We start from the raw sequence: 23,441 nt of genomic DNA, 5'->3' as shown, positions 1-23,441 counted from the left end.
TCCTGCTGTCTTGATACTGTTGAAGGCATTAAGTTTCAGATTCTAACGTGTTGCCAGGTTAAAATAGATTAGGAACTACATCTAAGATTCTGGAAATTAGGTGTCTTAAAATGTTAATATGTGTTCTCCAGCTAATGGAGAATTTTTTTAATGACCGTTTGAATTTTAATTAGACAAGGAGCTTTTCCTACTAAGGGATTGTATAAGTAGCAACTTTCACTGCAAGGAGAATCTCCCAGGGCCTGTTTTTGTTAAATATGGTATAAAAAATTGTTTCTGTTTACAGATTTTTTTTTTTTTATAATGGCAACCAAATGAAATTTGTTTTGGTAGAGTAAAATGGTAGTTAAAAGCCATGTATTTCTGAATGTTGAAGCTCCTTTTAGTGCAGAAACATAGCTGATGTGAATTAGAATTTGTGTGCTCCAGATATGCCTAATAGAATTTGTAAACCCTCTGGAACAAGTGGCTGTGGTTCAAGGAGCCTCAAAGCTGTGCACAGAGCCTGGCGACGTTTATTCAGCCTGAGAACTGCATGGCTCTGGCTTAGGGAGCTTTGAAGTTGTGCAGAAACCCTGGTGATCTCATATGGTTCTTAAGCTATAGTTCAAGTAGATTACAAAGTTGGCAGATGCCCAGAAGAATTTGTCAAATCTATAAACCAGATAACTGCTGCTCATTTTATCTCCAGGTAGAGGACAGAATTTAGTACATGATGCTTTGGGACTTGCAAATAAATAAAGCATGCCTTAACTGTACAAGTTTAAGTGGGCACGGGCAAGGCATGTGTCTTAGAAATATCCCCTGACATGAAGCACTTTCAGATACATCTTCACAAATTATGATAAGAAATGTCAGTGAATAAATGTATGTATGTCTGAAGTAGCTGAAATTAACAATATGCATAAATTGACAGTGTGGATGCATGTATAAAGTTGTATTAAACTCTACAGTTTAAAATAAATGAAGTGCTTTCATGATTTCTCATTCTAGGTCCGACAGAAACCTATTATAAAAATCATATTTACACGTTCAAAAAATCAGGGAAAATAAAATTAAAAATCACACTCTCATACAGGAAAATTTTTAGTGATCCATTTCAACAGTAGGTCCCATTTCCTTCACACTTAACAGCTCTTACAAGCTTACTGCCTCCTAGTTGTGTGTTATAGGAACATCTGAGGCATTTGTCAGTTCTGAGGTTTTATCAAAACACTGAGCTGCCCATTGTGTTAGTGATAACTCAGGAAGGTTCATGAAAGTTAATCAGTGTTTGAATTCATTAGTTGGTTCTGTCCACTGATATTTACCAGCTGGACAGACACAATGATTTTGAAGACGTATGCAAAACTTGTGTATAATTCAAATTTTTTGTTGACCCTTCCTATCAGTTGTCTCAGGTTTGACACGTCTTTTCAGTATCTGATTAAATCCAGTTAATCAGGTACTTTAAACTCACCTGGTGAATAGCAGCTTTTCTTTCAGGCTTCCTGCCTATGCTCTGCAAATGTGTGTGGAAGTAAGACTGAACAGAGAGATGGAGACTGAGAAGACTGGGATTGATGGAGGAGAGCAGCTAAGCATTATAGGATGGATGATGTGATGAGAATTGAACAAAACCTTTTAGAAATTTGTCGGGGCTGCCAATGAGCCTGTGGGGAACAGGGTTGTGCTTGGGAGATCTGGGGAGGTGACAGCATCTTGTGGTAGTCTTGAGTTCTCATTTTCACTGTCGGCTGCCTGTACATTTATGGCCTTCATGAGGTACTAGCATGGAGCATCAGGGTACAAAACCTGCAGTTGAAAACCCTGTTCTTATTGCCTTCTTTACCTTTCAGTAATTGCCTCTACCTCTAGAATATGTCAGTCCAGAAAGAACACCATGTACAACGGAGTACTCCTCTCTCTCTCGTCCTGTCTTCTGTACATTTGAGGTCCACACTTGGAAGAGAGCTGTTATACTCAGCACTTTGCAAACTCTGTTCTACCCCTTTTGGCCTTACTTATACACAGCCTGGCAACTAAAATTGTACCATATGAATTACTTCTGTGAATGGAAGCTGAAAATGCTGCTAGCCTAGATCTTTTACATAAATATCAAAATCAGACAACATAAACATCTGCAAGCCTTTATAATCTCTAGGGTGAGTGAAGTGTTTGGCTGGGGAGCTCTGCCTGTTGCTGAGGGTGCCTTGCTCTCCAGCAGCTGGGAACTCCTCTTGGGAGCATATTTAGAAATGCTTCCTGTCTTTGATGTTGAGTATGACAGTCCAGTGACTTTAATTAGACTATTTTAACTTTTCTAGCCTTAAATACAACCTTACAAGTACATGCCACTATTTACAGGACCAGTAGCATACCTTCTCCTTCCTTTAGCCTTGCTAAGTTCATTCCAGTAGCCCTTTTCTGTGGAGAAATCCCGTTGTGTTCACTGTCAACAGCACCCAGTACCCTGCAGGCAAAGCTTGAGTTCAGTACTGCCAAATAGCTACTTTTGCTACATGAAGGCTTTGGAAATATTCCTTAAATCAAAATGCTGTTTTATCTTGACAGCAGGAACAAAGCATGGGAAGAGAAAAGGGTTTTTAGACCAAAGCAGGATTGTACCCATCTTTCTTACCTAAATCTTCCCTGTCCACAGAACGTTTAACTTACCCCTCCTGGGCCTTTGGTGGAACTGACTGAAGTCAGTCTTCTCAGTCTGCTGTACTTGGTGATAGCATCTTCTATATCTTACCACTTCCTTCAGCAGTCCTTCAGTGTGCACAATGGACATCACTGGAGCGCTGGTCATGGTAGAGCCCTGTTATATCTAAGACACCCTGCCTTGAACTTCAGTGAGCCAGTTACGAGGAAATGCAGCGAGTGAACCTGACCATCAAGAGGAGTGGCAGTAGCAGTGTAACAGTTATGAGGCATTTTCACACTTACTGTTCTCTCTTTTTTTCCTTCTCCCTTAAGTGACTGGGAGCCACAATTTTTCCTCCTTCCTCTTCCTTGCTTATGTGTTGAACTGATTTTAGGATCAGGGTGTTGTTCTGTGGGAGGAAAAAAAGGACAATGAGAACAGAAAACCAGTCTGTGAACACATTTGTTGTAAAAATGTCTGGTAGAATCAAATTAATTTAGAAATCCGTTAATACACTTTATACAAATACAAATTTGCTCTCATCCTGCAAAGCCTGCCAGGCTTTCTTATCTGTTTCTTTGCGAAGCTCAGGGAGAATATATAGACATCCTGGCTCCTGCCATATGGAATTACAGGAAAAGCAGGAAAGCATTGGTGATTGAGAGAAAGAGGAGGAACATGTATGTAAGGAGTTGCTGACAGGAACCAAGCAGGTTTGGGAGGCAGGAGGGTTGGCTCTGTTTTGGGTTTTTTTAAGCTTTTGCAATGAAAATCCCATCATCCATTTACAGCAAGATAGTGCTTCAGTTGAATCAAAGATAGTAAGCAATACATTTATGTGCAGTAGTGCCCAAAATACAGTGTGCATTTTCCAGGCAAAGCCCACATACCTGTATCTGACTTACATGTATTTATTCAATTCTTTTCTGTTTTGCCTAATACTCTTTTTTTACTCTTTGTACTCTCTTTTCACAGCTTTCCTATTCCTTCAGACTTCTTTATTTCATTGCCCAGTTTTCTACGTCATCTTCTTCCAGTTACGTACTCTTTTCCATCTTCCCTCCTATCTCTTTATTAGTTAAATACATGACAGCTTCTTTTACCATATACCTTTTTCACCATCTTTGTTAAGGAAGGAATTGAAAAACTGGTGCTCAGCTTTGTAATTTCAAGAGCTGAAGTGTTTTGGTTTTTTTAAATGTTCTTCTCTTTAGTTAAATAGCTAGTTATTTACAACCAGCTTAAAATCATGCTTCAGTTTTGCCTAATGTACAAGAAGTGAGACTATATGAAAGAATGTATCTTGTAGGAAAGAAACTGTACAGAATTGAGCCCTATTTGTGTAAGTGCTATTTATACAGCATTCTTGTACCCCCACAAAGCCCACACTGAGTACCACTGAAGTCATTGGGCTCCTGCTTTTTGACTTGGCTGTAGTACAGCTTAAACTGTCCTATTTTGGTGAAAGCATGTAAAATGGCATGTGTCACGCCATCCTTTCATGGAATAGTAATATTGGCTCCCCAGTTTAACAGCTGGGGGAGGAATGCAGACATTGGACTGATTTTGACCATCAGAAGCACTTTTAACATGTCTTTTATTCCTAGATATGGTGCTATACTAATACATAGCCTCTGAAGGAACTCACCAAATGAAGAAAGAGCTGTATTTGATGACAGATAAAACTATTTGGTAAACTTGATTTTTCTTTCAAATTGATGGAATTATGTAGTTTACATAATTTGTTATATCAAAGGAGAAACCAATTTAACATGGAGATCATCATGTTAGAACATCCTTCTGTAAAAGGAACTGTGAGCACAGTGCCAGAAGCTATTAATTGACATACAGTGACCTTTGTTGTATCTTATAGCAGCATAGGGAAAAAGGAAATACTGCATTTTCAGAATAAAATTCACTTTGTAAACATTAGGTGATGACTTTTGATGCTTCCTGATAGTCCCAGAAAATGTTAGGAATTTCTCTTTGCAAGACTTTTACACATTATGCTTCTAATCACACATATATTAGTGTGGACACTTCTCCGAAGGCAGGAATGATGGAAACTAGCAAAAAGCAAGTCAGTAGATTTCTTCGGAATGCAGCATCATCCCAGACATAATCTGAAGTGCTTGCTTAGCTATGGAGGCCATAACTTCTCCCTTTACAAGGTATCATGGTTCTTTTTTTTTGCTGTTGAGAACAAGGTAGAATTTAAGTCTTCTCATGCAGTCTCAGGAGGAAAGTGGTAGAGTTCTCTTGTGAACATAAAATTTGAGTTCAGTGCATGCACCCAGCTCAAAACAGATGGCTGGAGAGAGAAATGCCCTAGATAATGCAGCACTTCAGTTTAGCAAGGGGTGGTCTGTTTGATGTTTTCCTTTTTTTCTTTAAATTGGTATCGTATAGGCTTTCTGATAAAAAGCAACAGCTGTGGACTACTGGATTGTTTTTAGCCCACTTTTAGCTCTGCCACTTCTGAACAGTTTTCTGTACTTCAGTGATCACAGCAGTGAGGTATCTCTTGGAAGTGAACATACTCTAGCAACTATTTAAACTGCTTTATTTCTAAAATCAGAAGTTGTCATCAACAAAACAGCATCTTTGGCTGTACATAAAGAACTTGCTGGATTTTTGAAGGCTGGTCAATAGGCACATTTTAAAAATGACTTCGTTTTGGCAGATTTTTTGAAACACAAGGCTTTTCTGCTTGACCCTTTTTATTTCTTAAAAAATATATAGATGAGCCTGTTATTTTTTTTTCCCCATCACCAGAAGTCTATTTCTTACAATCAGAAATATGCTGAGGAGCCTGCTTCCAGATTAAGATTAGACGCTCTTTGGGCAGAGATGTAAATCTGAGTTCAAGGAGTAGATATTAAACTTGAAAACTCAGAAATTCTTGCAAGCCCCTGATTTTTTAATATCTTTTAGCTCCCTGACTTCTTGCAAAAGCAGCTTTATTACAAAAAGGCCTCTTCTGAGTTTGGTCACAATTTGGAATAAAAATATTTATGTTTTAACACTCTCTTGTCAGCATCTCAAAGAACAACCAGAATGGGGCTTTGATGTCCACTCTGGTGCTGCGTTTATGTAACAGATTCTGTACCACTCGAGCTTTGATCATGTAGCATGTGTTGGTGTTGGACTTTGGTGTTATGTTCTAACTTCCAAGGCTCTGTTCAAGTTTAGAAGCCCAGTTCTGCTTGTTAGATAGGCGAGCATACTATTCTGCTCTGTATTTGAGGAAATAATTTGTTCCCAGAATTCAGCATATCATCTCAATCTTTTCATTCTAGATGTTTCTGCTGCTTCATCTAATGTAATCCAAGGGTAGTGTAAAACCATCAGACAAAAAAGTGCAGTTGCTTTGACATGAAAGATCTGCATGCTAAACAGAGCTTATAAAGAGGCATTGAGGCATTAATTTAATGAAAGTAAAACTTATATTCAGTGCTGAGACACGACTTCTTCAAACTGAATACAGCAAACTCTATCAAATGACAGGTTTACGTGTGTGTTGTAGACTTAAATGATGCTGTATTGCAATGCCTTAAATGACCTGGTTGCAGAGCATTTAGAAAAGGTAATCTGTTGAAACCAGCTTTGCTGCTGAAACGTCAGTGTAGTCAGATTACAGCCTCAGTTCCCCATTGCTTGTATTATGTGTAAAGAGACTGCATATTTGATTTGAGATGATATTTGGGCCAAATTGTAGCTTTTATATTCTGTCTGAGCATATATGGCCATAGGATAATAGGTAATAAAGTGATGCATAATAAAATGGCACGTGGTGCCTTCATATTTGAAATGACTTGGTGAAGTTTCGTGTTTAAATACCCATCATGGTTTAGTAGAATTAATGGCTTTATGATCTACAGACGGAGGGGGGTTTTTTTTGCGGTGACTCACATCTGTGGGAGTCAGAAAAAGTTGCAGATGTTTAGCACACTGTAGAATTTGTGGCACAGGGGAATTACTTGTATTCTCAAATGACAAGTCCTTTCAGTGTATCATGTTGTCAGATAAAGATGAGAAAATCTGACTTCTCGTGTATTAGAGAGAAAATGTAGACATGCCAGCAATGGGTGACAAACAGCTGCTGAAAAGATAAGAGCACTCAGCTCTGTTGTAAAAAAAAAATGTCCTCTGAAGAGATATCTATAAATATTAATTCATCTAAATAACCTTTTAATTGTAAGAGTGAAGATAGTGTTTAATTCCATAAAAAGTGGAGCAAGTAAATAAAACCAAGCTTAAATTTAGCCCCCTCCCATCTGTTTCTTTAAAAAAGGGAAAACAACAAGACCAAGACAGTGGATTGTAAAAAGTTGTCTTTCTTTGTACTCCCATTCTCGTGCAGGATTTAAAGCTAGCACATTGCAAAAGGTCATGATTGACCCAGATAGGGAAATAGAAATTAAGTGAAAACTAGATTTTTACCTTGAACTTTGAAATGTGAAAGTAAACAAGTAACATAACAAATGAAAGGCAGGCTGTGCAAAAGAAATACTGGTTTGATACATATGAAAGCATTTTCTCCTAAAATGTCATTTTCTAATGTGACATTGTGTCATTAAAAGAGATATCAAGGTGCAAAATGTGTCATAACGACAGCTAGAGTTTAATTCAGCATTTTCAAAGGCCTGTGTTCAGACCAAAACTCCTTACTCACTTCAAAATATAAAGTTTCTAGGTATTATTTCATTATATATGCATCCCCTCCTAACAATTAATAAGCTGTGAAGTTCCTAAGTGCTTGCTTTAATAGGAATGTGGAGAGTTAATATACTTTTGCAACTCTACTAGTAAACAGTTCACAAAATAGCCTCTGTGGTACTTCTGTTCCATTTGTCTCACGTACACTGTCATCTCACAAATTCTGAGGGGTTTTTTTAAAACCTGAATTCACATTTTTAATGCATTCTTTTTCTCTTCAAATATGTAAATAATTAGTAATCTTCCCTCAATATTAAAACAGTGTAACAGAAATCAAGCCTCATTCAAGCTCCTTTTATTTTACCTTTACAACTGAAGACCACAGTGAAAGGGAGTCCCTCTTCCCTGTTCTTCAAAGTTGTGCTCAGATCCTTCTGGAGTAATATGAGGGACTTACCAAGCCAAGATAATTTTACATCATAGTCACCAAGTTGCTTTTTCCCAGTGGTACAACTTAGCTTGCCTGGTACTTGACAATCACAGTCCACCTTTGTATCCATGGGAGTTCAGGCAGTACCAAAACTGCATACACTGTTGAGTAAGTGCCATAGAAGAATCTCATAATAAAAATTAACAGTCTGTTAGCAAGTGAAGTGAAATAATTTTAGATGTAAAAGGAGAATTTTTACTTGTGTTTGAGACCTTTTCTTCATGAACTCCAAACTGCTACCTGTTTTGTAGGGCAAAAGGGTACTTAATCTGTTCGGAAAGAAAAGGAAAAGCTGTGCTAAATGAAAGTTAGAGAGCAGGAATAGTCAGATGAGGAATATTCCAATCTGTGCTCTGCTACTTTTTAGAAGGACCAAGCAGTTACATTTGTGACACAGCAAGACTTAGACATACCTGCACATCCTACTTGGAGACACTGTGGTAGAAACAGTGAAAGTGTTTTGAGCTGAAATTTGAAACAGGTTCATGGAATTGTAGAAGAAATACAGAACCATCATTTGGAAGGATTTTGAGGCAGTTGAACCAGGTCAGCTATGACTTAGTCTAGCTACTACTTGAAGCCTCTCTAGTTTCTGTAGCATCCCTTCAGGTAGTTTCAGGCTTCCCCCTTAGCCTCCTCTTTGCCAGACTAAAGAGGCCCCCAACCTCTTACACATCACGAGTTGTGAGAGCATGACAACCTTGATAGCTCTGCCCGGTTTTTCAGTGTCCTTGTTCTGGTACACACAGAACCAGACATGGAATTGGGGGAGACACAAATCCTTGCAGGCATCAAGCAGAGCCTCGATCTGCTGGTCACGCTCCTAATGTAACCAAAGTATAGTTTGCTTTATTTACTTTGGGAACATGCTGCTGCCTCATGTTTTACTTGGCATTCCCTGTAACCCCTAGATCTTCACAGCAGTCTGTTCCCAGCTTGCACTGGTGCTTGGGGTTATTCTGCTGTAGCTGCAGAATTTGACACTTACCCCTGTTGAACTTGAGGAGACTTTTGTTGATCCAGTCCCCAGGCTTCTGGACAGTGCCTCTGGACTCCTCTTCGGTATGCCAGCTGTTCCTCCAGATTCAGTGTTGTCTGCAAAGATTACAAATGCATATCTGCCTTCAGGCTATACTGGTTTCAAGCACAAAGTGCATACTCAAGATCTGCTGTTCGGCCAGTCTGAATAAGGCTGGTAGATTTATGTTTGACTTCTTGATAACTCCAAGAAAAATAAAGTTTATTTATTTATTATATGTAAAATACAAAACCCATTTATTTATACAGGAAAGTTAAAGTCTGTATACTTGAAAAATTCCATAGGAGTGTTGCTTAGTTACTGCTAGTGCCCTATAGTGACCATAGTTACAAGTGAACACAAGTTACTACAAGTTAATGCAAGTGGTTAGAGGATGGCAGACCTTTGTTTGTACACACCCAACAGACTTAATTCTGCAGAATCACACTGGGGATGAAAGATGGATTATCAGGTGTAGCCTAAATAGGATTTCAGCTCTTTCTGTGCTACATTACTTATTTAGCTGATGAGAAATGCATTGAGATTGACTTGCAGCAGCAATTAATGAGAAACGGATGGGTCCAGATCTCCCAGCTTTTCTCATGAAAGCCCTACGGATCTCCTGCTCTGTCTACATGTCATTGATGTAATCTTTTTGGATTTTAGTACAGCTTTCAGTGCTGTTTCTATGATTCTATGACATGACCATATTCCTTTCCAGCTAAGCAGAGGAGAGTGCATACCTTGAGCCTTCTCTGGCATGAAATACGATGAGCCAGAACATGCACTTACAAGCTCTCCTGAATCCCACAGTTCAGTCATATCCATAGTCTGTCTGTCATGAGCCACATCTCTATTAACTAGAGAGGTAAAAGCCTCTACCTAAATTAGGTTCATTTATCCCAACACATCGTGGTTTTACTTGTGTATTATTACTAATTTATTTTTTTAGCTTAGGTAGTAAATTTTTATCAACCTGGAGCAAAAGGAAGCTTTTACAAGACAGATGAATCTATCCTTGCAAAGTTACTTGGTAGTGTCTTCTGGTTTTTATCCTTCTAGAGCACCTATGGTGTAGACCTGTAGGACAATCAAAAGTTCTGCTCAACTAGATCAGAGAATAATTCCTTTTGATAGAGGCATTTAATACTTCTCTAGTGGGTCATAACTGCACTGTTTTTCAAGAGATTATCACAGTGGATGCTATTCACAGGGAAGACAAACTTCAGTAGAAAAGGGTGGTGGTGACCAGATGTGTTTCCTAGGATATTTTAGATTTTTCAGCTCTAGTAGTTTTTAGTTCCCTCTCTCTGGACTTTCCTCTACTCTCTTCTGTAGACGAGTCTGGCTCTGGTTACACATGAAAGTGCTGATTTAGACTGGGGGAGTGCTTAGTCTGAGAAGTTCTGATACCTAGATGAGATATAGAAGGAACTAAGCGTGTCCTTTCTGCTGGATTTATCTCAGATTTGAAATTATCACCAGTAACCAAACTACTATTCATTGTGCCTAGCTGCTTGGCTCAAAGCAACATGAGGAAGGAGAAAGACTTCTTTTTTTTTTATCTTGTTCGTATTGCTGAATTATCAATTTTCCTGATAAATATTGCTTTAAGGATCAATTGATTGCTGCATTAATTAATATTATCTCAATAACATTTCATGTGATGCTTTTATGTGTTAATAAAATGGAAAGGAAGAATATTACACATGATAATACTCTTTTAAATTTTTATTCTTATATGCAGCTTCTGGGAGTTAATAGGATATGGTCAGCAACAAAGCTGCTTTGCTCTATGCCTGCTGATACAGAAACATCCTTTTCTTTTATTCATTTATTCATTAAAATATCAGCATATCTACGGTAATTAAAATTGACAACAGCTTTTGGCTAATGCATAATGTGCACATTTACTCCATGAAACATCTCTGAGTTTTTACCCCTTGTGTAAAAGAAATGTGACAACTTCTGAACTATTGTTTTCTCTTCTTCCTCTTTCTTCCACTTTCAAAGGACCAATTATAATGGTGAACATAAAGTTTCAGGAAAAAGAAAACAACCATGAAACTTAGTAGGAGAGGGATTCTTACCTCCACTGTGGTCCCTTTGTGGCTGGTATCTGTGGGAGTTTTATATGCTGAATGAGACAAATTTCCTTGCTGTAAACACTAAACATACGATATAGAAAGGATTGTGCTGTTCCTTAATGTTTGGTGCAAGATGCCAAGTGGAGGATGGGCTAGGGCACATTGTTGAAGTTTTTCAGACTATTGACAGACCATTGCAAAGATTCTTAGTACCACTTGACTATTTAGCAGTCCATAAATAACTCCTAAGTGCACTCAGTTATGCCAAAGGCTGCAACATCCTCGCTACATGCAGGAGCTGGTCAAAAAAATCATGCTGTGTTTTGACTGCTGTTCTCTGTCTTCCTTCTGAAGTATCACTGCTTCTTTCATTCCTATTGGCAAAAGGACTGGCAGCTGATCAGTAGCTCAGTCCTCCTAAGAGTCTGTATAAAATAAATACTATGAATATCCTGAAATACTGTATTGGCAGTTTCTCTATAGATGCCTGGTTAGGGGCGGACTGCATTATGCATATGTTTGGGGTGGTTTCCAGTGTGGCATTCAGAAACCTGAGCCAAGAGTTCTGGCTGTGTAAATAAAAAGTGCTTGGAGAATTCAGAATAGGATGAACCACCAAGCTCAGTGGGAAGTCACCCGTAATTAATATGCATGCCATTTTCTGATCAGCATGATTTCTGCCTTAAGCCCAGGGCTTGAAATTATTTCTTAGAGCTGGATGCCTGCCTGTTTTCTAAGAAAGTTTGAAACCTTTTTTCTTTTCAAATGAGAATGGAGGAAGAGACACAACTGGGTTACCACCTTTGCCTTCCTTGGGACAGGCACGTGTTTATGCAGCAAAGAGCTCCAAAAGTCCGAGCTTCTCCTCTGCCTGAAATTGAAGCTGTACCCTCAAATCAACCAGGATATAAGACCTAATAGTGGTATGTGTTCATAGCCTGTTAGTTAAGGCATATTTTTTAAAAGGTGAAGGGTTTTCGTTCCAGTACTTTTTCCTGTGACTATTAATTTGTTTTATGCAATGACTGTTTAATATAGAATTACAGAATTGGCTGGGTTGGAAGGGACACCAAAGGTCATCTAGTTCCAAGCCCTCTGCCATGGGCAGGGACACTTTTCACTAGAACAGGTTACTCAAGCCCCATCCAATATGAAATATATCTCAACAGAAGAAGTAAGAGGTGTTTCAGTGCTCACATGAAAAATACAAAAATCTCATTTGAGTATGTTTTGGAGAAATTTTGTTTAAATCCTTTCAGGTAGAGAATAGCACTTGGTTTGTTTTTATGTTCACACTAATGTGCAAAAGGCACTTTCACATTTTTGCCATGTGCTTTGTGTTAGAATCTTTCTCCCAAATATTCCTTTGTTGCCTGTGCGTACAGGGCACATTTGAAGCAGGGCCTAGAAGAGCCATACCCTCAGAGATACCAATAAGACTAATGTATGAATTTGGTTATTAAGCTGCCTGAGAGAACTAAGAGTTTTGGATTTGGGCTTAAGCAAAATGCATGTGAAACTTAAAAGGAAAAAAGGTTCTATTTCTCCAGAATCTGATGTCTGGTGAATGAGTCCATGGGAGGTAGGCTTCCTGCAGTCATCTCTGCATATAAAGCTGATTTGTTTCCTCCCCTGTGATTTAAGGATCAGTCAAGATGTTCGTGGTCATCAGAGGGATAAATGTCTCTGAGAGTACAGTGGGCATTCTTGATTTGGGGACATAGCACATGCAGCTGTAACAAATTGACACAGATCCTTGCATCCCTTGTGAAATGTATCCCAAGGACTTTGTACTTCCCATCTGCCCTTCATCCTTCAGACCTGCACATTGTGTGCGGAACCCGAGTCCTTTCAGTTTCTGTCAATATGACTCTTTACCTAGTCTGAGAGATGGTTATTAAGCGGTGAAAGCAAAGCACTCCTTCGCTTTGCACACAGTCAGATCCTGCTTGTGGGGGAAGCAAATGACTTGCAATTTAATGTAGCAAGTGGCATTTTGCAGAAATCTTTTGTCTTTAAAAGATATGGTTCTTTTTGAAAAGAAAAAAAGTCTTACTTGCCTTTTTTATTGAGCTTCCTGTAAATATGTGTCTCTTGGGAGCATTTCACTTGTTTTTGGGATGTTGCCCAAACACAGTTGATTGAATGGGGGATTAATAGTTTAATTAAGAGTTCTGAGATTTAAGACATAGAAAGTAGCCTTTTCTTTTGGAGATTTTTAGCCCTGATTTGCGCTGTCAGATTTTCTCTTTTCAAAACCATATTTTCAGTGGATACCTATTGCATTGTCTCACTCATCCAAATGTTCGTCATAGTGATTTGAAGTAATACTTGAGGGCTGTAACATTCAGACTGTGATTTACCCAGCTGTGCCCATGTACTGTAATGTGCTGCCTCAGAACATCAGTGTCATGTTTACTGCATTGTCACTCTTCTATGAATTTTACTAAATAAAGCTCTTAAAGGCTGTGCAGAGGTTAATGATCACTTGTAACTACAGCAGTCATGCAGAATACTAGTGGGTTTTGTGGAAATCTTTATTTAGAATAGGGTTATATTGAGCAGTTTGTGCACCATTTTAATTTTGCTATCTGATTCTGCTTTTATGTCAGTCTTACATGAAAACTCAGTTGAATCCTTCTCCTTTAGAGAGGATCTGAGCTGCTCCTATCACTGTAGTGTTTTTATTGATGCTCTATACCCTATGGATTCCTAGGTAAAAATAAATAACGCATTAATAGGCAACTATTTATCTCTAGAAGGATTAACCACAGATGTCTGTTAATCTTAGTAATACCAGGTTTAAAACCATACATGATATCTATAAAAGCAGACTAAAAACTCTAGAGTACATTTTGGTCCTAAAAGCTTATAGACGAATGATGCTGACAATGTAGCCTTCAGTTTGTGATATGTGGGCACTGCAATCTGCCTACAAAGTGCATATTGTTGATTTGGCGCCGTTTTAGTAATTTTTGCTAAACTGCTAAATTGCAGGATTTAGTGGCATTTCACCAGCCAAGAAGCAAGGCTTTCCAAAACGGACTTAATTTCCTTTGTATCCTTCATCAACATTAGAGAACATTAAAAGCCTTTTTCTCCAAGGCATGAGGAGACTGTCACACGTCTATTGGCCCTTCGGTGGTCAAAGGGAATTTTTCAGTTACAGGTTTTAACAGTTGTGTGTTCAGGTGGAACAGTGCATTTTTATTTGATAGTCTTTCCTCTCTTTCCTCCTTGGGACAAAAATGCTTTGACGAAAGTAGCATTAGGCAGGATAATGCAGGCAAACAAGTACTTACAACCATATGAATGTTTAATTGTAAGACATATGTAAATAAAAGGGTTGAGAGGCACTTACTAGATTTGCAGGCAACCTGTTTCTAAGAAACTTTCACTAAAAACCTAACAATAATACAAATGGCAGGTCACTTCCATTAGGAACTTACTTGTACATACTCATCAAATTCAGTGTATTTTCAGGGCTAAAACTTTCATGCATGTTTGTAATTAAAAATAGGCTTGTAATTATCATGCAGTTTGTAATTAAAAGTAGGGACTTTCTGGGTAATTTGGGGAAAAATAAATAAAACCAAATTAAACACAAATTTTGAAGTCCTCTGTGACCAACATAAACAACTATTAAGACTTTATATCTAAGGCATATGTACCCTTTGAAACATCATTGTGAAGTCCCCCAGTCTGACAAGATGCAGAGGCTGCAATTCAGCCTTCTGCTGGGATAGAGAACTGGGGGAAACTGTATGTTTCCATAAAAAGATAGCTGTGGGGATGAGTGTAGTAGATCAGCTGGTTTAGGATATGTGTCTTGTCAAGAAGGAAAATGGAACTTGCATGAGTGTTGTTGCATAAGAGAATGCCTTATGTCTTTTTAATTAGGAACTGCTGAGCTAATTTAATTGCTACCTTTTAAAATTTATTTTATATTTATATTTCTGTGTTAAACAAATGACCTTTATAATTCTATCAGGGTAAATACTTACTTTCCTTGCTGAGGTTTCACTGAACTGTGTTGTGTGAGCCCTCAAGCTTTTCAATATCTGATATCTGTTCTGTGTTGGACGTCAGAAAGGTTTCTCTCAGAGCTGACATGCAAAGGGGGCTCTTTCAGCACCAGACGCTGTGGTAGCAGCTGCCACAAAGAAACTCAAGTTGATAGCTGGACTAGGAGAAAATGGGTTGCTAGAGTGTTCTGATCAACCTTGAATGAGCTGCTTGAAGGTCCAACAAACAAGACAATTTCTTTGCCTGGAAAAGGATCGGGAAATTCAAGTTATTAACTGATCAAAATCTAAGATTTCAGACCAGGAGTACAAAGGAGATCCCATAAATTATGTATTTCAATTACATCTTTATTTAAGGTGCCAAGATACCTTTAAAAATATAGCATTAAAGAAAACAAAAATACATCACACAGAATATAAGTCGAAACATCGTTATGTTCTTGGATCTATACTAGTCTTTCCTCAAATCTTCACAGCTTTTCCTAGATTAGTCTCTATTTTCCACTGCTCAGACCCATTTTATTTTCTGTAGTAGATTGCTCTTTGGGTTCTAATCATATATGTTATAGCTTTGAAGATTGGAGTAGCTTGTTTTAATTAAGTCCAGAGTAAAGAATTGAAAGAGAAAGTCAAAGCCAAGATCTTTCTAGTCAGATCCTTTCCAAAACTTCATTTGGTTGAATTGCCCACAAATTAATTAAAACAACAGTAAAAATACTCTATATTTTTACTGGTTTATTCCCTTTATTATCTCATTGCATGTCAGGACCTTAGAGTTTAAGCAGATGTGTAAGACTACTCAGTTACCCATCATTAAATAGTGACAGAATTGGACCCTTACATGTATACTGAGTGCTTATCCTACAGAGATTTAAGATACAAATTGATTCACTTAACTTACGGATTTTATACTTGATTCAGTTAAAAGATGTCGAGGGATAGGGATGAGGAGAGAGCAGTGCTAAACCACTTCTTGTAACTGAAACAGCATTCTTGTCTGACTGTGCATTTCTCACATCCCAGATGATTGATCCTTGAGCTGACAGTCTGGTGGACCATTCAGTGTTGTTTCACCTGTCCCTTTTGGGTCAGTATTACGCAGAAGTGAATGACCAACATTACCCCAGCAAGTCTTGCAACATTTTGAATCCTCCCTGATAATTTGGCTATTACAATGATAGTTGAAGGCAATAGACCAGGCCAAGCAAATTCAGTGTTACGTGTTTATGATTTTCACAGGCTCATCACATGGCCTAATAGCTTCACACAAAAAATGAAGTCACTGGGGACATCACCTAATAGAGCCTCCTGTGACAAGCTGGGTAACTTTGAAGCTAGATCGGGTCACTCAGAAGGTTTTTTTAATGGGGGTGGGGTTATTTTGCAAACCAATTTTGGTTTTCCAATACAAATTTGAATATAAATTACAGTGTGAAATTTATTTTTCTGTATTAAGTACACACCATTTATCACAACGTCGAGAGAATAAATCTAGAACTGATTTTGGCACTGAAAGATACACAGATAATATACACTGAGAATAGTCTCCATCTGCTGCTGAAGTCTCTCTCATTGCCCACAGTGGTTCTTGGGATTTCTTTCCCTGTGAAGATTTTTGTCAGTGAACATTTCTTTTGCTTGCTGTCTACTGAGACTTCAGCTCCCTGTCCCCTACTCCCATTCTGTTGGCTCTGAGCAGGCTGAGCAGATTCTTACTATGTTTGCTGTTTTAGAAAAACCAGGCACCAAGTTTTCACTTTCACTTTGTATTTGCCTAATAAGGAACTTGGAGCAGCAGTAGACTGAACAATCCTAAATGTTAGAAAAAAAGTATAACCCAAGCAACACCCCAAAACAAAACCTCAGCAGTTTATTTTCAAGGTTAGTTTCAAGATTGCATACAAGTAAACTTGTTAGAACCTAGCCATCTGTATACTATTAGGTGCATATTTGACAAAAAAAAAAAGGTAAATAAAAAAGCTGTTAAATGACTCTTGAACATTCAAACAGCTTAAAAGCTCTTTGTGTGGTAATGTTGGCACAGCTCCTAAGTGACCAGATGGAATTTTATTAACAGCCGGCAGGACAAGGGCTGAGATTTTGTTTCTTAACTTACTATTTTTGAAACGCCTGTAGAGGATGTGTCAGAAAGCTTGATGTACTTTCCTACTACACAAAATTACACATATACCTTCCCTTAATGCAAAGATGAAGACTGCTTCAGAGGTTGTCATTTCTGTAAGGTAGATAAGAAGAGTTATGAGATGTATGGTAATTTAGGTATCACAACTTTTTAGTGAATCTCAGAAAGGCATTTTTATATACAATTTATACATAAATTTATATACAATTTGTGGTCATATTAAAAGCAGAACTTAGAAGCAGGCTTTCTGAAAAATAGACTTAAAGAATGTATTTTATAAAAAAGAACAAAAAATAACCAAGTATTAAAAAATTACTGATATCAGTAACCACTGACAGTAGTGATGTCAAATTTCCATTTAAGAATCCTGGTAAATGTATTAAGACCATGTGAATTTATGTGACTCCTCCTTTTCTGGCATCATCATGGATTTATTTATTGTCAGTAAGAAATACCTGAAAACCGAGAATCTCAATTGTCTCCAGTAAATCACAGGATGATCGTTAGTCCTACAGGGAGCAGCTGAAGGACCTGAGGTTGTTCAGTCTGGAGAAAAGAATGAGAGGAGACCATATCACTCTCTACAACTCCCTGAAAGGAGGTTGTAGCAAGGTGGGGGTTGGCCTCTGCTAGGTAACTGGGACAAGGGGAAATGGCCTCAAGTTGTCCTGAGGAGGCTCAGGTTGGATATTAGGAAAAATTTCTTCACTGGAAGCAAGAAAAGGCTCCCCAGAGAAGTGGTAAAGTCACCATCCCTGGAAGAAAATGAGTGGATGTGGCACTTTTCAATATGTTTTAGTGGGCATGGTGGTGTTCAGTCAGAGGGTGGAGCTGATGATCTTGGAGGTCTTCTTCAGCTTTAATGAGCCCATGATTCTGTGACCTTCAAACCAGACAGCTTAAAAGAAAAGAAACAAAATCTGTAACATTCTGTGGTCTCATGGTTCACCCTATTCCTTTCAGGTGTGTGTTTCCATATTTAAGGTTTTCAGGGAACTCATGATAGCTAGAAGAGTGCTGTGTAGTCAGAGATCAGTATTTCATAACATCTGACAGAAGAACACTGATGTGACATACAATTAGAACTAGCAGTACCAATTTTGAGCCTGGGTATCTTACCCAGACAAAATTCTCACTGTTGCTGGTGAAAGATGTGCCTGAGGGCTTTATACAGAATCAAATCCTGTATTTGTTCAGTAACTCAAGCTGGTATCATAGGTATAGTTATGACAGATATTGCACTGTGTACTCGTACAGTTGATATGCACCTCTTGCAGAGGGTAGGCCAAAGACTAGAACCAGAGCTTGTGAACTCAAAGAGAATTTTTCTCAGTCCTGGAACTTTGTATTCTCACCTTTGTATTGCCTGATTTTAATTTATTTATTTATGTATTTGTTTTTATTTTTAGGCTCAGTAAGAAGAAAAAGTAATTTTAACTTGTTTATCCAAAAAGCTAACAGTAGAGTAAGTAAGCTTGTTAGATTGATTTGGAATGTATACTTCAAGTATAAATTGTTGTCCCACATTGTAATATCCTACAAATGTCCGCTCAGACTAACTTCTGGCATTACCTATGGGTTATTTTGTTGCTTAATAAGCCATATTTTGTATAGAACTTGGAAAAAGTGCAGAGAATTGGCAGCCTTGTTAAATTATGCAACAAAAGAAATCAGTGTTCTAATATAGTAAGGGAAATAATTTTTTTAAAAATTAAAAAGCTCTTTAGGAAGGTGTTTTCCTCTTATTTGTTTGTGTAATGTCTAGATTGGCATTTTTAGTCAGCTAACTTGAGTCACCTTAGGATCAAGACTTTTAGAGTAGATACAGTCAGAAAAGGTTAGACACAGTAGTGTAAGCAAAGATGATCTCAAAGAAAAGACAAAGCTGAAAAAGCTTGATACATTTAGTTTTAAATGTGCTGTTTCTAGACTGTACTGTTTTGTGTAGTTTGATTTTTGTCTGTTTGTTTTCTAGCACCTGTTCTCTGTTCTTGCTGTGTTGGCTTGACAAAGTGACTCTTACTAGATTAAAAGCGCTTCAGGCAGAAATTATCTGGAAGAGCAAAAAAGGAAAAGAAGACAAAAGAACATAATAAACCACCTAAAATAAATCAAAAAAGAGCCGGTAGAGAGATGCAAGTCCTGCTAGCTGCGTGTGTGTGTGTGCATGCATAGACACATGCAGACATGCAGCTTGTCTCTTCTGTACTGCTCCATATGGTGGTTATATGTAATAGAGCATTGTAGGGAATGATAGATTTGATTTGTATTAAGGTTACTCCTTTTTTTCCAAGATCCTGTTTCAGTCATTTACTGACTCTTCAGAAAGAGCTATATTCTATTCCAAGTGTCTACTTTAGGCTGTCCATTTTAATTTGCTTGAAGAGTTTTTGTTTTAGCATGAACAAGAAACAGGTTTGAGCTATTGTCTGAAGTAACAGTAGTCATTTTGGTCCTGTTGTTTTTCCTCCACTAAATTTTTTTCATTCTGTGCATAGGGCGGGCAGTAATCCAGAATAATCTGGTAGAGGAGACCTTCTCTTGCCTTTTATGTTGCAGTACTTTGAACCCATGTCATAAACTAAGCGGGGTGGGCATGTATAGAGAAGCATTTATGGATGAGTGTTCCCACGAAGAACTGGATTCCCTTCTGCCCCATGTGATACCTGACGCTTTCCCAATACCTGCCCATGGTGTGTTGTGGTCTGCTTTATAGAAGTGCTGAGTGTAATCTCTACCTGCATCTGAAGACTCCTAGAGAATCCAGAGTGTGCAGTAATTCTGGAACCTGAAAATCTCATGTTGGAAACCCCACTTCCCACGCAGATACTTTTAACCCTAAATTTTCAGTTCTCCCATTCACTTACACAGTGCATTCCTTTCCTTGTACTTTACAAATGCCTTCTGAAAGCAAGCACATTCATATCTTTGAAGCATGATGACATAATGTAATGATAGTAACTTTATAATTGCCAGTGGGAAAGGAAGCAATCCTGCATTTTTTCGTAGTATCTGGTAAATCAAAGGAGAACCACTTGCCAAGAAGGAGGATATGAGAAGACATTCAGCTGTTCTTTGACAGAACATTTGTCCTGAAAGAGAGAGGTGTCCCTTGGATGAAACAGTGTTCTTCATGTGTACATCCTGGCATGCACTGTATTGTATGGTAAATATTTTACATGGTGAAATATATGTGGGTTGATTTAATTCTGGAACTCTGTGTGTTGTTTAAAACCATTTTGGTAATATGACTCAGTGAAGATCAGGCACCTGGAGGAAAAAAGCTATACAAAAATACAATGTGCAAATACAGTCTTGTCAGTTAAGTTGTAATTCTTTACAAATTGGTAGCCATCTTGATGGTTTTTCCAACTACTGCTAGTAATGGAGTACCAGAAAAGGTCTTTCCATAAACTGAGAGCCTAATTATTTGAAATTATTCCTTTTTCTATCATTAGGTGATTTTTTTAAATGAAATTGATCCACTACAGATTCCCTTTATCAAGCATTTTCTATTAAATGAAAAAAATCTGTTTAATTCTTCTAGGACTGATTTTAAGCAAAATCTTCTAGGACTTTTTTTTAAGCAGTAAAGTTATGTTGATTTCACTGAATTTTGATTGGTTTCTTTAGAACTTAAGATAATTCCAGATCTGCAGTGTTTAATTATGAAATATAAAGATACCTAAATCTGTACCACGTTTTCCTAGGAAAGAGAAAAAAATCTTCCAAGGTTCTGCAAAATCTTCTGAAATGTCATTCTTACAGTCCAGCCTTTGCAAGTCATGATTTAAGTAATAGAGGATCATTAACGAGCAGAAGCCAATACCAGCAGCTACAGATCCGTGTACCTTGCCATAGTGTAAATATATTTTTTATATTAGAATCTACTGTTTGTCTGAGACTACAGTAAAAATAATACATGAAATTAGTTTCAAAGATATCAAATGTCCTCCGGGGGGGAATAAAAAGCAAACAGAAAATTCTGCATTGGCAAGAGATTCCAAGTGTACCAACTGCTGGCTGATGCCCCTTTGTTTAGGTTTCTATCCTGATTTTCAATACGGATTGACTAAGTAGCTGTTTGTGTGTATAGGCTGACCTGATAATTACCAAAAATAATTAGGTAGTTTAGTGCTCAGGTGGCAGTGAGTCATTGTGTGTCAGTACTTTCAGGTAATAAAAATGAAGCCCCATGTCAGAAGAACAGATGCAGAAGCAAGTAGATAAATGAAAGAGTAACAAGTCTCTAAGACCAGATGGCCTATATCTAAGATTCAGAAAGTGTTTAAGAATGAAGCAGCTGAACTGCTGTCGAAAATAGACACTCTCATTAAAATTAGTTACTATGCTAGAAAAGTAGAGCAAATGTACCTACGTAAAAAACAGGTTGCAGAAGGAGCCCTGCAGTTAATGATCCATCATTATATCCCTGGAACTAGAAAATTTGTTGGGAAAAAAGCGTTAACCCACCTCAGTGAACATGGTAGGACTGAAACAGGCCTCTTTTTTTTTCAAAAAAGTTATTTCCTGATTAAGATGTTGATCTTGTCTGCCTGTACCAGGTCTTCTGACATTACTAATCAAAAACTAATTCTTCATTGCTGCCCTCTGACAGCATATAGGTACCTCCTGATTAGATGCCAGGTTTAAAAGTTTCCTGGATGGGCTAGGAGCAAATAGTTGTCTCTAATGATGGGTTTGGGTGGTTTGACAGAAAACATTGTACACTTGGGAGCACTTGAGGGCAGCTGCTACAAAGACAGGAGGGGATGGAGTATTTCTTTGCAATGGGCTAAATGTGAGAACAAGATTCTTCTGTCCTCAAACTCTGTATTTGGAGTATTTTGCATGTCAATGTGAACATTTGTATGTGAGTAGGTATCTTCTGAAAAATTATCCAAGAGGAAGTGTCTCAGTTTATATAGGTTCAAAAGGGACCTGTACATTTTTGCCAGCTTGTTCAATATCCTGGAAGCTAAAGGGCTCTCATAATTTTGTGCCAGTCTTCTGTTTTCTTTGGGGAAGTAGCATCTGGGGTCATTAAAGACCAAAGTTGTGCTACAGATGTCACCAGCTGCTGGGCTTTCTGCTGCAAAAAGTAATTCAGGCCAAATATATAAATCTCACCCAAATGGGTTATGTGTCTGATCTTTGTGTCAGATTCTCATATAATATCACCTCAGAATACGCTTTTTGTCAAAAACAACTGTGGTGAACCTGGGGTGGGTTGCCCCTATGGGTTAGTTGGGACTGAAATTCTAGTAAGTTCAAGTCTTTACAAGAAAATTAAGTGGTTTCTGCAGTCTAGCCCATGTGCATGTATGCACTTATATTTTCAAGACATTTATGCTATTATAACACAAGGAGACCCATAAAATGGCACCATTCCTTCTGCTCAGTTTGACATCTCATTGTTTCCTGAAAGGCAGTAGAACAGACTCCAAATGGTCAGATGTTAATACAGCCACCATCCCTGCAATAGCAGGACTGCTCAAACTTCTTTTTTTATCTGATCAGCATGTTTCAGTATGTCTCATTCCATTATCTATTAATTTTGAATTCCTTATCTGTTAAGTTGCATGTATAATGTAATGGACTCTTTAATAACAACAGTCTACAAAGTGTCAGTCAAAAGATACAGTCAATGTTAATGATATGTTCAAAGTCTTAATTTTGTAGAGAAAATATCTATACTGGAAAAAATGTTATATAAAAAACAGTCCAGACAAAAGCTGACCGTCTAGTACTCAGCTAAGACATTCTAAATATTTTATTAACATCACTCTTGGAAGTAGGGCTTTTCCTGTGATTTGGGTGAAGATGCTGTGGACTTAAAACAAAATTGGCGAGTTGGTTCTTACCCTCAGAAGCTGCATTACTAGAAAGACTGTTGGGTACCTTGTCAAACTTTTTGCAGTTTAACCACCACTTCTGTGGCCCTGATCAACTACCAGATTTTTACTAGATGAAAGAACAGTTCTTCTGTATAAAACAAATCAGTGACTGCAAATAGGAATGAGTCACAGAAAAGCTCTCAGAAAAAGAGTACAGTGAAATGAAATGGAGTATTAAAACATTCACTAATGTTAGTTTCTGACTGATTTTCTCCATAAAAATGCCTGCACGAGAGATAGCAAAAGGCTGCAAGAGATAGTAGTAATACTGTGCTACCAAAAAGCAATGTGGGCAATCAAAGTATTTAAACTGCCTCATTTTTATGAGTGTTTGTGCAGGAGTAGTTATTGGTGAAAATAAAATGCAACCGTAGGTGGAAGGGGCCAGACAGGTGTGACAGCTCTTGGCAGACTCTACTTCCTAACTTACCAGTTTGTAACATTAGGATCTATAGGATCAAGGTCTGTGGGATTCAGAGCTTTTTGTCCGGAT

General features: G+C 37.9%; 1 protein-coding gene and 1 long non-coding RNA gene across 3 annotated transcripts in view; one reads left to right on the top strand and one right to left on the bottom strand.

Moving 5' to 3' along the window:
- Positions 1 to 23,441, top strand: part of RAP1GDS1 (Rap1 GTPase-GDP dissociation stimulator 1) — a 90,711-nt gene that overhangs the window by 4,805 nt on the left and 62,465 nt on the right. The window lies entirely within an intron of this gene.
- On the bottom strand, positions 8,641 to 17,593 carry LOC109146296. Its single transcript, XR_002048226.3, has 4 exons — positions 17,507 to 17,593; positions 17,025 to 17,144; positions 14,888 to 15,152; positions 8,641 to 8,873 (listed from the first exon to the last, which is right to left on the bottom strand). It is a non-coding gene; the product is annotated as an uncharacterized LOC109146296 (long non-coding RNA).

The sequence above is a fragment of the Corvus cornix genome, chromosome 4 (assembly GCF_000738735.6).
Source record: "Corvus cornix cornix isolate S_Up_H32 chromosome 4, ASM73873v5, whole genome shotgun sequence".
Lineage (NCBI taxonomy): Eukaryota > Metazoa > Chordata > Aves > Passeriformes > Corvidae > Corvus > Corvus cornix.
Note: the sequence above shows the minus strand (reverse complement) of the source record. Positions and strands in the feature narration are given on the sequence as shown.